This window comes from Puntigrus tetrazona, chromosome 16 (genome assembly GCF_018831695.1).
Source record: "Puntigrus tetrazona isolate hp1 chromosome 16, ASM1883169v1, whole genome shotgun sequence".
In the NCBI taxonomy this organism is placed as follows: domain Eukaryota; kingdom Metazoa; phylum Chordata; class Actinopteri; order Cypriniformes; family Cyprinidae; genus Puntigrus; species Puntigrus tetrazona.
This window is the reverse complement of record NC_056714.1, coordinates 16,488,118-16,501,024: the sequence shown is the minus strand read 5'-3', so window position 1 is coordinate 16,501,024 and position 12,907 is coordinate 16,488,118. Positions and strand designations below refer to the sequence as shown.

Genomic DNA, 12,907 nt, shown 5'->3' with positions numbered 1-12,907 from the left:
CAAGAGAGCGGTTGTGTGAGAGAAAGATAGAAGTGAATAGAGGAGAGCTGAAGTAGTGGAGAGGCTTTTGACCAAGAGGGAAAAGCTCGGGTCCGGTAATTTTTAAAATCACATAGCTGGTTTCACTTTTTGTTTCCCCCGCCCTTTTAGTCCTAGAAAGTCCCATCTCAATGTTTTATTTCTTTCATTGTGGTCCAATCTCTTTACCTCATCTAGCTCTGTTTTCCAACATCTCTTTCTCATTCCACCCCCTTCCAGCCCAAACTCTCATACTCCAGAGCCAAATGCATGTGGAGACATCTCTATATCCCCCCATCTATCTCTGCTTTCCTCCTGCCCTGCCTCCTTTCCTTTTTCTCTACTTTGCTTTCTTTTCCTGTGCACAGAGGGGAAGCCGGCTGCCAGTTTTAGTCTGCCGAAGGGTTTATTCAAATTAGAAACGCTTCAATCTCCTTATCCCCTCTCCTCTCCCTCATGCAAGCACTCCCTCTCTCACCTGCTTTCCGTGGCTCCCGTCTTCCCTCAGAAGTCCCCAGAGCCCAGCTAGTTTAGGGGGACGATGTTTGTGGAGAACTGGGAGATGAGGGGAAGGAGAGGTTAGGAGGAAATCAGGAAGGGAGCAGCACTCACGGCGTTCAGATTTGTCTGGAGGGACCTGTTAGCCATTTGGTTTCTCGTCCCTCTCACATTCTTGTCTGATTTAGAAGCTGTTATGAGTGTTTACATATTTCCCCTCAGTTCAGATTCCCTTTTTTTCTGACAGTAATATCACACTAACAACTTGTGTGCACTGCAAGTTTAGTTTTCTGTGCTTTCCGCTGTCTTGGTTGGTTTCACGTAACTCTAACTCTTGTGTTTTTTTTCCCTCCTCTTCGACTGGCTGTCAGTCATCCATCAGCGAAGCAGGTGGGACTCAGAAGTCAGTCAAGCCTGGTAATCATCACTGTAAATTCCTATAAACTATAAATCTCTAGTACCCCACCTTTGAGCATAGAAATATTTCATTGAGTCATATTGTGGAGATCATATATTTTTAAATTGATTCACAAAGTTGTGATTGCTTTAAAGGAACTTTAGGTGTGCTTCACTATAAAAGTAGTCCACAGAAGAAACATATACAGGTTTGGAACAACAAGTAATTTGTAAGTAATGACAGAATTTTGATTTTGGGGGGAACAATCCTTTTAATCCTTTGTAGCCAATATACTATTGCATAGTTTGCATGGTTTCCATGGATCAACGCAGGATCTGGTAAAATAGCATGCATATACAGTTTAAGTGAATCCAAGCATATACATACCACCCAACAAAGCAAAATTAGACTAAATGGATTGGATTAACATATTTATTAATAAGGCTCATTCAACTCTGGGCACATGTTTGACATGCTGCTTTGATTCCATTATATGACCAGTGGGAATGTGAATATTTTGTGCTGCTTAAAATAGCTTAACCCCTATCAAGTCATTATACAAATGAACCAGGAGGCCTCAGCTGGGCCCCTAGGCCTGTCATATGCAAAACAGGAGATGGGTTCTGTTTGTCTTATGGAGACGTGATATCACATTAATATACACAGAGTAAGTGCTTCTAATCATCCAACTGTGCTTGCATATATAATGTTACCATAAACGGTGGATTCTGAGGCTGATCTGTCGAATACAGTCATGTTTTGAAAGTGTTAATATAGGACAATGCAAAAAGCACATTTAGTAGCTCTTGACCTATCAGGACCTTGATGGCTTCATATAATAGCCTGCAGTTAATTATTGTTCAGTATAACATACTGCGTTTGCCATTTATAGGCAATTAATCCTATAAAGATTAGCCTTTGCCAATCTTTACATAAGAGTCAATTGATAAAACAAGCCACCGATTCCACATACAGGCATACAACTTCAAAACTTAGAGCTGGCATTGATTTGCCTAGACATCCTAATCACTCAGAATGGACTTCTATACTCATTAGAGCACTTGTGGAGATTTGTAATTGCGATGTACATTGTAATTAAGAAGCATGAGACTATTGCTTTAATCACAATTCAGGTTCAATGACAGTGTGACCACGTAGTCAGAGAGTTTTCCCTCACATTAACTGCTACTGTAGACCACACTTTTTGGAGCTTAATGGTGTGATAAGTTTTACTTGTCAATAAAACAACCTATGAGACCATAAGCTTATTAGAAAACACACACCACATGAAACACCACATTTTTATATGCCTTTTCTTCCTGTTATGCAGTGGTCTATGTGTTGTTTCACGTGTGATTTATTTGGTTAGAGTTTACTGCTCCACTCTGGCGAGTCAACAAACTCTTTTCTGCCTCGGTTCTAATCTTTTTCTCTGTGTGAAATTAACTCCGTTTGCATAAATAATTAAATAATTTTCTCAAAGAATTATACGTTGTCTTGAGCTGCTTGCTTTTGATTGATGTCTGTTTATGATTCGTTCCGCTTAGAAATTCCTACAACATTTCTTTCCTGATAATATATCAATTTATCAGGAGAGGTTTTATGTTAATTTCCGCCCTCCCCCATAAAAAATACCCATCATAGTCCAATACCATCTCGAGCTAATTAAGCAAGTGTTAATTAAAAATGCTGGAGAGTATGAACGCGAAGAATTGTTATGGAAACGTTGAAGTTAATCAAGCTTCCAAATTATTGATAACATCCTGAGACCGGTGATCGATCGGGAAGACATTAACAGGCGAAATAAAGCAGATATTTGTGCGTGAGAGAGAGAGAGAGAGAGAGAGAGAGAGAGAGAGAGAGAGAGAGAGAGAGAGAGAGAGAGAGAGAGAGAGAGAGAGAGAGAGAGAGAGAACGAGCGCGAACGAGTTAGTATGAATATTGCTGTATTTTATGCCTTGTGTGTTTTTGTCAGATCTAATTTTCTTACACTGACATCCATTTTTGTAGCCTATTAACGGAACGTTTCTCACTGAATGCTTGCAGTCACCTACATACAGTATTTTGTCCCTGGCCTGCTGAATTGAACACGACTCTCGAGATGCTCAAAAATCACACTCACTTACACCTATGCAAAGGCCACTCGGTTAAGTCTTTGGAAATTAATATTTCCTCGTCCCCTGTACATGCTCTCATTCAATCCAGCGCACGCTAGCTGTGCTTACACGCTTTCACCCCTTGTGTGTGTGCTTGTATGTCGTGTACTTACAGACCCGCTTCATCATTCAGCCAGCGATAGGAGCAATTCACCCATAAAGTGGCGCTTTCGGCCATAAATAATATTCAAGTCGGTCTATTGTTAAGTGAAAAGTTGACTGGTGTTTGATATTTTTTTCTTTTTTCCTCCTTCTTCTTTTCCACGGCGACCTCGGGTTAGGACTCATACATCACGGGATGACAGCTATAGAAAGGCCCTAAATTAGCAACTAAATCGAATATTGATCAGCTATGTGCGGCCCTTCGCGTCGCGGTTCCTTGCCGTTTCTCCAGTGGAGAGAGCGAAGAGAGGTAGCGGTGGAGGTGCACGGGAGGAGGGGGTGAAGCAGTGGCGCTCTCCCAGTGTTGTGTTGTTTTTGTGTATCCACAATGTGAGAATTATACAATGATTTCAGGGGAATCGGCTTAAAAAAAAACGGAGCGCAATCTGCAGAGATTCACCTCGAGCAGCTCGAATTCTGGCGTCCTGAGAGTTGGTTTATCTTCTTAAAACGTCTTCTTGTGGTTAGTGAATCTGATTAAAAATGGCATTGTACATGTTTTAATGATCTCGAAAGTATTTAAGCAGCCTACTGTATGCCTGTTCGCCAGGTGACTTTTTAATAATTTGAAACTTTTGTCATTTTTGAAACCCATGCACACAAAACTTTTAGAGGTTCAAGCAGTAGACCTACCCTCTGAATCACCTCGACTTACCTGTGTAGGTAATTTGCTGAATCAGGACAAGCCGTTTCAGCTCCTTTATACCAACTATACATCATCGTTACTCATATACCATAATTTTATTCAATGTATGCAAAAATAATTATGCACGCCCAGTATCTCAATTAAGAGCGGCTTAATTTGCCTGCAGTTATTAATGACAGAGTGACAGAAAGCGTGGCCGCTTCTCAGCACTCTCTTTCTTTTAGAATGCAAACTTTATATTATCCAATTATCTATTCACCCATGCAGACAAATCCTCTCGTCCATTTATCTGTCCATCCGCACGTCGACATGGGTCTTCCTTCATCTCCATTTCACGTGAACGCTTCCCTAATATCTGTGTTGAATATTAAGTTCTTGCTCAATGAATCGCTGATTGGCAGTGTTTGTAAATGATCGTTGCATCCTATTGATGTTTTCGCGCTTTTCTGTATGGAGTGGGAGGTCTGATTGTTAGCGCGCGCTGTTGGACAGCGTTTGATGAAACGATCCAGAGACCTCTGGCGGGAAGGCGCTGTGTCCGGGGCATGGTCGTCCAAACCCAAGGCCGCAGTGTAGGTGGTCAAGGTCATGCAGGGTCACTCGCACGAGCCCACTCGCGCTCTTATTTTTTATTTATTTATTTTTTTTTACCAAAGGGCGGGATAGTAAGGGTCCAGATCAAATATCGAGTGTCGGCATCATGGTAGAACAAGCAGAGCACAGAACCGCGAAGTGCTGGAGATTACAACAGGCTAATTGAAATGGATGCTCCTGAAGCTGAGTGCTAAATGAGGCCTCAAATATTTCTGTTGTTCACTCGAGAGATGTGTCCGGGCCGTACGCTGCCCCGTGTATCATCTCCCACATCAAATACTGACCTTTGACATCAGACACATTTATTTAAAAATCTGTCAAAATGCATCAATAATTCGAATATGCACGTAAATCTGATAAATGGTTGGCGATTTAAGCACCATGGACAGCGTACCCCTCTCGCGTACACTAAAGCATATTCCTTCCTTTTACTTTTTACTCTTTTTTTTGCCATTTTATGCAGGTCTGACATTTAGTTGAATAAGCCACTGCTCTACATTTTTACTAGGACATCACTGCGTGTGTATGTTTTTTTTTTTTTTTTTGCTGAGATAGAAATTCGTCACGCACTTGTGGAAATTCGAGTGTATCTGATACGCACGCGTCTTTGTTTTTACGCGTTTTGTTTCCATCAGAAAATTCATGGCGTGCTACTAGATGCCCTCGCCGCTCATCAGCGACGTTCTTGGCAAACACTTTTAGAACTTCGCTTGAGGACAATTCCGGCAGCCATCTGTTTCTGGCAGAGCTACGCGCACGGGGCAGGAAGCTGAATTAACAAATTTTGAGGGGGAAAGGTGTTTGTCAGCCAGTAAGGTCGTTACTGTGAATGTGCACCACTTTATTTATTTTCATTCTCGCTCCCACTTTTCTTGAGAGCGAACAGAAGGTAAGAAAAGACATGTTATTTTCCTGTTCCCTTTTTTCTTTCCTGGCAAAGTGCCGTGATCTTTCCTTTTGCAATTCCGAATCTTAACACGACGCTTTTTCTTATTATCGCTCTCTGAAACAAAGTCCACCATATTTCCTAGCATTCCTTCTCGCTGTTTATCCTAGACGCTTTACACACCTTTAACAGCTAGTGAAAGTCATTTATGCTACATCACTGCATGCATTAATGCTAAATTGCTATACTTTGTAAAGTCAAACAAAACTTTATGTATATGTCTAAAGACAAGTGAATGCATTTTAATCATTCAGTGTAAGTTGACAGGAAGAAATAATGTAGATAGATAGCTCTGTCATTTGTCATGCAGATACACACCTCAAGTTGTTTCTTAAAACTTTCATGAGCTAATACCAGTGCTCTATCTATCTATCTATCTATCTATCTATCTATCTATCTATCTATCTATCTATCTATCTATCTATCTATCTATCTATCTGTCTGTCTGTCTATCCATCTGTCTATGTGTCTGTCTGTCTGTCTGTCTGTCTATCTGCCTGTCCGTCCGTTCATCCATCCATCCATCCATCCATCCATCTATCTATCTATCTATCTATCTATCTATCTATCTATCTATCTATCTATCTATCTATCTGTATCTATCTATCTATCTATCTATCTGTCTGTCTATCTATCTATCTATCTATCTATCTATCTATCTATCTGTCTGTCTGTCTGTCTATCTATCTATCTATCTATCTATCTATCTATCTGTCTGTCTGTCTGTCTGTCTGTCTGTCTGTCTATCTATCTATCTATCTATCTCACATTCTCTTACAGTAAGCATACTTCTGAAAAGACCTGTATGCCATAGAATAACTCAATACGTCAGTATAATTGATTGAGCATCTCAGGTTATTTGTATCTTGAAGGTGCAGGTGGAGACGAAGTAAAGTGTGAAAAGGGATCTGGAGGGAGACAAAGATGTTCACACACAGTGTAACTACTGCGGTGCCCGTCACAAAACGAGAAGTGAATCAGAGAGAATCACTGCAGAGTAAGTAAAGGAAACCAATACCCCATAGGGTGAAGTAATACAAACAGAGAGCCAGATTATAAGGAGGGGGATGAAGTGACTGAGAATGAGAGAGAGAGAGGCAGAAGGAAGAGATGAATGAAAGGTAATTGCATTAGAAAGAAAAGAAGGCCAGAAGGAAGGAAATGATTAGAGGAAAAGAGACTGATAGCCGATAGAGAGGGAGTGGGAGAGATGGACAGAGAGAGAGAGAGAGAGAAAGAGGGTGGGGTGTTCATTTACTCCTTTCATTCAATACACACTGACACTCCTTCAGTGTCAATACAGAGTGTGTGTGTCTCCTCTAAGCACACTATCTAGGTGACTTGTCTCTATTAGTTGTACTGTATGTCTGAAGTCTTAGTATGTATTAGTGTCTATTTTGTTTGAATGTTGTCATTTATTTGTCATTAACTTTACTTAACTTTACTTTACACTCACACACACACACACACACACACACACACACATATATATATATATATATATATATATATATATATATATATATATATATATATATATATATATATATATATTTGTTTTTACATGGATTACTCAATGTTTGAAGTAATAGTATATATACACACACTTGAAAATTCTTTTATTGTTTAAATAGTTACTTCATACATCAAGTAATTCATATCAAATCATTTTATATAATTATAAATCTATATATTACATACACATCCATGAAATTTGGCATATAAAATATTTAGAAGTGATTTGACATGTATTGTTTCAAAGGGATATTACTTTATATGTATATTAGAACATTTATTCAGTGCATTTATATATTGTATTTATTATGTATTGTTTTGTGTCTACTTTCTATCTAAAACCCTAATTTGGTGAATTTTTTAAGATGAACAGTGTTATAGAATCCCCAAAAACATGTTGCCAAAGCACGTGAGGATCACAAAAACCTCAAGAAAGGCAGCTGGCCCTCAACAGCCATTTTCCTCTTAAACATCATAATCTCACCTCAATCTAACATTCGCATTTGAGGCAATTCATTCATTTTGGCAACTGTTTAGTATGAAATAACAGTAATCACAGCAAATGCTAAATATCTTTTCTCTCTGTGCCTCCCTGCCTCTCCTCGTTCTCCTTTTGTCATTGACCTTTGGACCCCGTCTCTGTCTGCATATTGACTGTTGGGCTGCGAGTCACTTGAGCTGGCTGTCAATACTTACCTGGTTTAGACACCCTGAGAGCTGTGGTCATCAAGCAGACATACTGAGAGTGGGAGAAAAGAGAGGGATTTATGAGGTCATTGTATTATTTAGTGTAATTCTTTTCTGTTATACAAAAAACTCACAAATGTGGTTATTTATGGCAAGGTTTCATAAGGATGCGTAATTTCGCGGGCATATTTGTAGTGACCTTTACCGTGCTTGTCACTTCTACGGCGCACAGCTCTATCTGCGCCTGTTTTACAGTCCACTCCACCTTCTCCACGCTCTACCTCTCATTCCTTCTCTCCCTCTTTCCTTTTTACTCTTTTCATTTCCTTTAATCTCTCACTCCCTCCTCTTTCTCCCTCCCTGTCACTTTGATTTCCCTATCCACTGGCCCGGCTCTCTGTGTGCATGTGTCTCTGCAAGTCTGTAAGTGAGAGCAGGAGAGACAGACTGTTAAAATATGTTTGTATTCGCAAACGGCTGTTGTTGTTTCGATCTATGCATCTGACGTAAAAAAAAATGCAATTATTATGCATAAATTGCAGGCTGTGTCTCAGTAAACCTGATTGTGACCGATTTTATGACTTTCTAATTCTAATTACAAGTATAAACCAGACTCCCATGCTTTTGTCACTCTAGTTCGATGTGAATCTGAATTTATATATATATATATCTGAGAATAGCCATGAGTGTCTCGCTGAATGTGTGTATTTATATTAGAGTAGACAGTGTCTGCATGGGCCATAGAAATCCTGGGAGTGAGAAGGACAGAGCATCGGCGTGCGGGTGTTGGGGTGTGTGTGTGTGTGTGTGTGTGTGTGTGTGTGTGTGTGTGTGTGTGGATGGGGGGAGAGGCAAAGGGTCCCCCTCTTGTAGACAGTTTGACTGATGACATGCATTAAACAGTTAATCTGTCTGATTGAATGTTTGCTTCCTCCAAATTGAAACATTAAACAACAAGGCGAGAAGCGGGAGGGAGGGAGAGGCCGAGGAGGAGAGCGGGATATGGCTTCATCTACTCCCCAAATCATGCAAAGAACGGACTGGAATATATAATATCGTCCTGTGAGTGAGGGAGAGCGAGAGCGAGAGGAAGAGGGAGATTGAAAGGGACAGTGTGTGTGTGTGTGTGTGTGTGTGTGTGTGTGTGTGTTTGTTGCGGGAAGGGACCGGGAATATGTGAAGGGGAAAGCGGCCGGACAGGAACGAGCAATAAGAATGAAGGGATGGTGAAAGACGTGAAAGATGGTAGTGAAAATTAAGGAACTGATAAGGATGTGTTGTTACAGTCAAAAAGAAAGAATGAAAACATGTCAGACAGAGAAAACTTTATTACTTTCTATCTGAAAGTCGCCATCCCTTTTAGTTTTGACATAAAATATAACTCTGTCAAATGAGATGACTGTATGATGACTTGCAAACAAAAATAGTTGCACATATTGCTAGAGTGTGAAATATTATATCTATCTATCTATCTATCTATATATATATATATATATATATATATATATATATATATATATATATATATATATAGCTACATTACTGTGCTATAATTATTTTAGCTACCTACAAAGCTACATTACTGTGAAAAGTTTTACAAAATGCAGTGTGAAAATGGATATGTTTTTAAAAGCAGTACTGTTATTATTTTATAATTTTTATCCACACTAATTGGTACATTTTTGGCACAGTTTAGTCTCTTTTTTCCCCTGTTTCTTACTCCAGACAGGCTGAGTGATGGTGAGATCAGATCTGTGTATTGTCTGTTCTTGGATACAAAAATGTCACTGGATTTGGATCACTACCTTTTTCAGAGTAGTATGCTTACATGTGTATTTATATATAATGTATACATGCATACATTTGATATAAATCCATTTTACTTATATTCACAGCACTCCGATTGGACTGATAAAGACAAGAGCAATAATCCAGACACTGAAGTCAATCTGGAATCCAGGTAGGATCTTCTTCCTTTAACCATTGTAGGGAGTCTGTATGTGACTTTTATATACAGTGTACAAATCTTTATTTCCTTAGGCTATGCATTTGTCCAAATAACTGCCTTTTTTGCTTTCTGCCATCACCTGATCTCTTTTTTTTCTTATATTGTAGCTGGATAATTGCAGAATGCCACACAAGATGACGGATTGACGACCAGATGAGCCTATGGATGCTCTCACATCAACGAACACGAAAAAGCAGAGCGATCACAACATAAATAGACAGATTGCAGGATGGATGAATTGATAGATCTTTTAGAGAAGGTCAAACTTCTGTGCGCACACTCTCAAACCATCGTGAAAAGAAGAGAAATTGATTGCCGCTCACAAAAGGGTTGAAATGACCAAGAAATTATTTTTCTGGGCAATGAACATTGTGAGTGAGTGTGAGAGAGAGGGAGAGAAAGGGGGGAAAATGCCCAGCCTTTTTGTATGAATTGTCTCAGAAGTAACTATAGTCATCTTCGAGATGTTGCCAGTGTTCTGGTCAAATGGCCACTCTACCAGACCAGACCGGAGCGGTTTCGAGTTTCAGCACCTCATCTGAAGTTTGGCCTCGAACGTAGCCTTCGCATTTTCGCCAAAGGAGATGGTCATGATGTCATCATTTCACCTGTCAAGAATCTGTCAAGGTTGCCTTGGAGACCATTGGCACCCCTGGATCCCTTGTGCCCCGTGGCACAAGCTTTCGATTGTGGATATCACGGTTCCTCGATTGATGGACGCCTCCAATCCACACTGTATTACCCTGCTGGGGTGACAAAGAAGACATCTAACGCTCCCATCCCTTTCCACAGTGCAAATAAAGACATCTGGGGGGATGAATGCTTCTTTAATCATATGACGTCTGTGTGCACCAAGCCGTTCAAACGGCGCGCCACTAATGGACTGCTGATGAATAGACAAAGGGAACAACCATCCACAGTGAGCAGAACAAATAGGCCTCCAGCACAAATGGAGATGTAAGTGAACCCACTCACTCACGTTTGGATATGTAGATTGGGGTTCAGATGATCACACCCGCAGACAGAGATGAATATACGGGCTCGTGAGCAAATAAACACGTCGAGCCTTTTTGTGAGCTCACAGAGAGGCCATTACCACGAATCCGCATGCTAATCATAATTAATCACTTACTTATTAAACGTTAATTGCGCTGCGCAAATGTATCCTCGCCCAGAAATGGCCCGGTATTGAAGCTGCTGGGCCTAGACAGGGCGATATTAATTTATTCTTACTTATTAATTTCCCTAATTAAAACAACAAGACCTAGATATATAAGTGTATTCTTTGCGTAATAAATGAGGGGTTTTGAAAAGCAATAGTGAGTCAAGCGCGTCGCTGTACAAACCGTAAATCATCTTCTCGGAGTTGATTCATACTCTTCATCATCTCTGAGCCAAACGAACGTATTAAGAAGATGGCACCCGAGTCTGTATAATTACGCACATCCTTTACAAAAAAATACATAAATTCATTTAGATGAACGGTTTTACTCCTAATAGAACTTGCTGATCTTTTTCCACTAAAGCTTAATCATCTATCTAATAGGATCAGGATGTGTTGCCGCTTTGCAAGCCTCTCCGAAACTTAACAATGCCTCTTTAGGAAGAGTTTGCCACTCACGGCAGAAATTGTTTCATTTAGACTCAAACTGTTGGCATGTTGCAGATATTTTAGTCTAGTTCTCGATTGTGGGTTAACTTAATGAGTGCCCCTTGTCCCCCCACCCCACCCCTGCCTCGGTTTTCTCCATGCATTTTTATTGGTTTCCTCATTTCTTTTTCTCCACTTCCAAAATGGTCCACCTGAGCGGGCTAAGCGAGGGCGGGGTGCCGTAATAGCGCTAATGCCCAGTAATACGGGCCAGATATTATAATCTAAGCGCTGTCACAACGCGTTAGCCGTCGCAGACTGACGTGTCAATGCTAGTGAACGCAGGTGATATGGCGGGGCAGGAAGCGCGGCCCGGTAATCGTCTAACACAGACACGTTTATTTTGAGTCTCGCTCTCTCTCCCTCTCTCTTCCTCCCTCGCGCTCGCACGCCGTCTTTCGCGAGGTTTTGAGCGCGTGAAGGCTAACGACCCGTGCGCGCTCCTGCGGTCACGGTGCGGTGCGCGCTTCGTTGGTGATTTATGCGCGTGTGTAATTGAGTGTTAATAAAAGGTTGTCCGTAGCGCGTGTAATTGTGTGTTCAAGACTTTCTGTGTGCGAGCGTGGATGTAATTGGGTGTTATCGATGTTGCGCGCGCGTTTGTATGAGGCTGGGCGCGCGCTTATACGTGTTTTTTTTCCTACTGGTTCTGTTCCAGTCTCTTATTCGTGTTCCGTATGCTGTATCGCCCTTTAACAGACCAGAGGCCACATACACTAGAGGGCATTCTATACGTGGTATCAACACTTGTATGGCTCAGTCGAAGCTTTTTTCCAGCTCATTATTTCTGACAGCAGCAATTTAGATTATTTATTTTTACTATGCTTTATCACACGAGCAAGACTGAATCTCAGCACAGATGTGTGAACTGGCTTTAGTGCTCTGCACTTTGTTGATATTCAAGAGGCCTTCTGTAGCATTGTGGTGAAAGTGATACTGCTTTTATATAGCAGCTCTAAATGAAGCTGTTAACATCAGTAATTTAATATCCAGGTATAAGACAAAAAGTGTTCTTCTCTGCAAACCAAAATATTTTTAAATGAAGCCAAAGTAATCTGGTCAGTATAGCATAGCCCAGGGCTTCTTAAATCTTTTCTCCCGTCTTAAAGGACAGAGAGGCGATGCCTTGCAAAATTTAGCTCGAACCCACGTACCTGTCATTTTCTAGGGATCCTGAAGACCTTGATGAACTTGCTCAGGTGTTTTGATTAGGTTTGGAGGACACTGGCACTCCATGGCAAGATTCGAGGAACCCTGATGTAGCCCGTGAGTGGAGCGACGAGTCACCTTCAGTCACCGGTCACCTTCTTTCACAATCAGCCTGCTCTAGTTCCACTCCTGCACTGTATATGAAAAAAAAAATCAAAAGTTGAGAAGACTTAATCGATATAGGCAACCAGCTTTAGGAGTTTTCTCAATTTGTTGTTTTCAGTTTCTACAACAAAACCCCCCCCAAATCCCTTACCAAAACAAGTGAAGAAGTGAGTTTTTAAGGGGTTAATAAATCCCAGAGAGGATAAAAAAAAGCTTTGTTCTATGAATGTGGGGTATTTGCGTCATTCAGAGGTATAAGTATAATACAGTATGCCATATTGTGCTAAAAAATAAAATGTTTAACTGGCTAAAGAA

General features: G+C 40.6%; 1 long non-coding RNA gene across 1 annotated transcript; it reads left to right on the top strand.

Moving 5' to 3' along the window:
- The first annotated feature begins 6,285 nt into the window (after positions 1 to 6,285).
- Positions 6,286 to 12,907, top strand: LOC122360769. Its single transcript, XR_006252836.1, has 3 exons — positions 6,286 to 6,414; positions 9,515 to 9,579; positions 9,735 to 12,907. It is a non-coding gene; the product is annotated as an uncharacterized LOC122360769 (long non-coding RNA).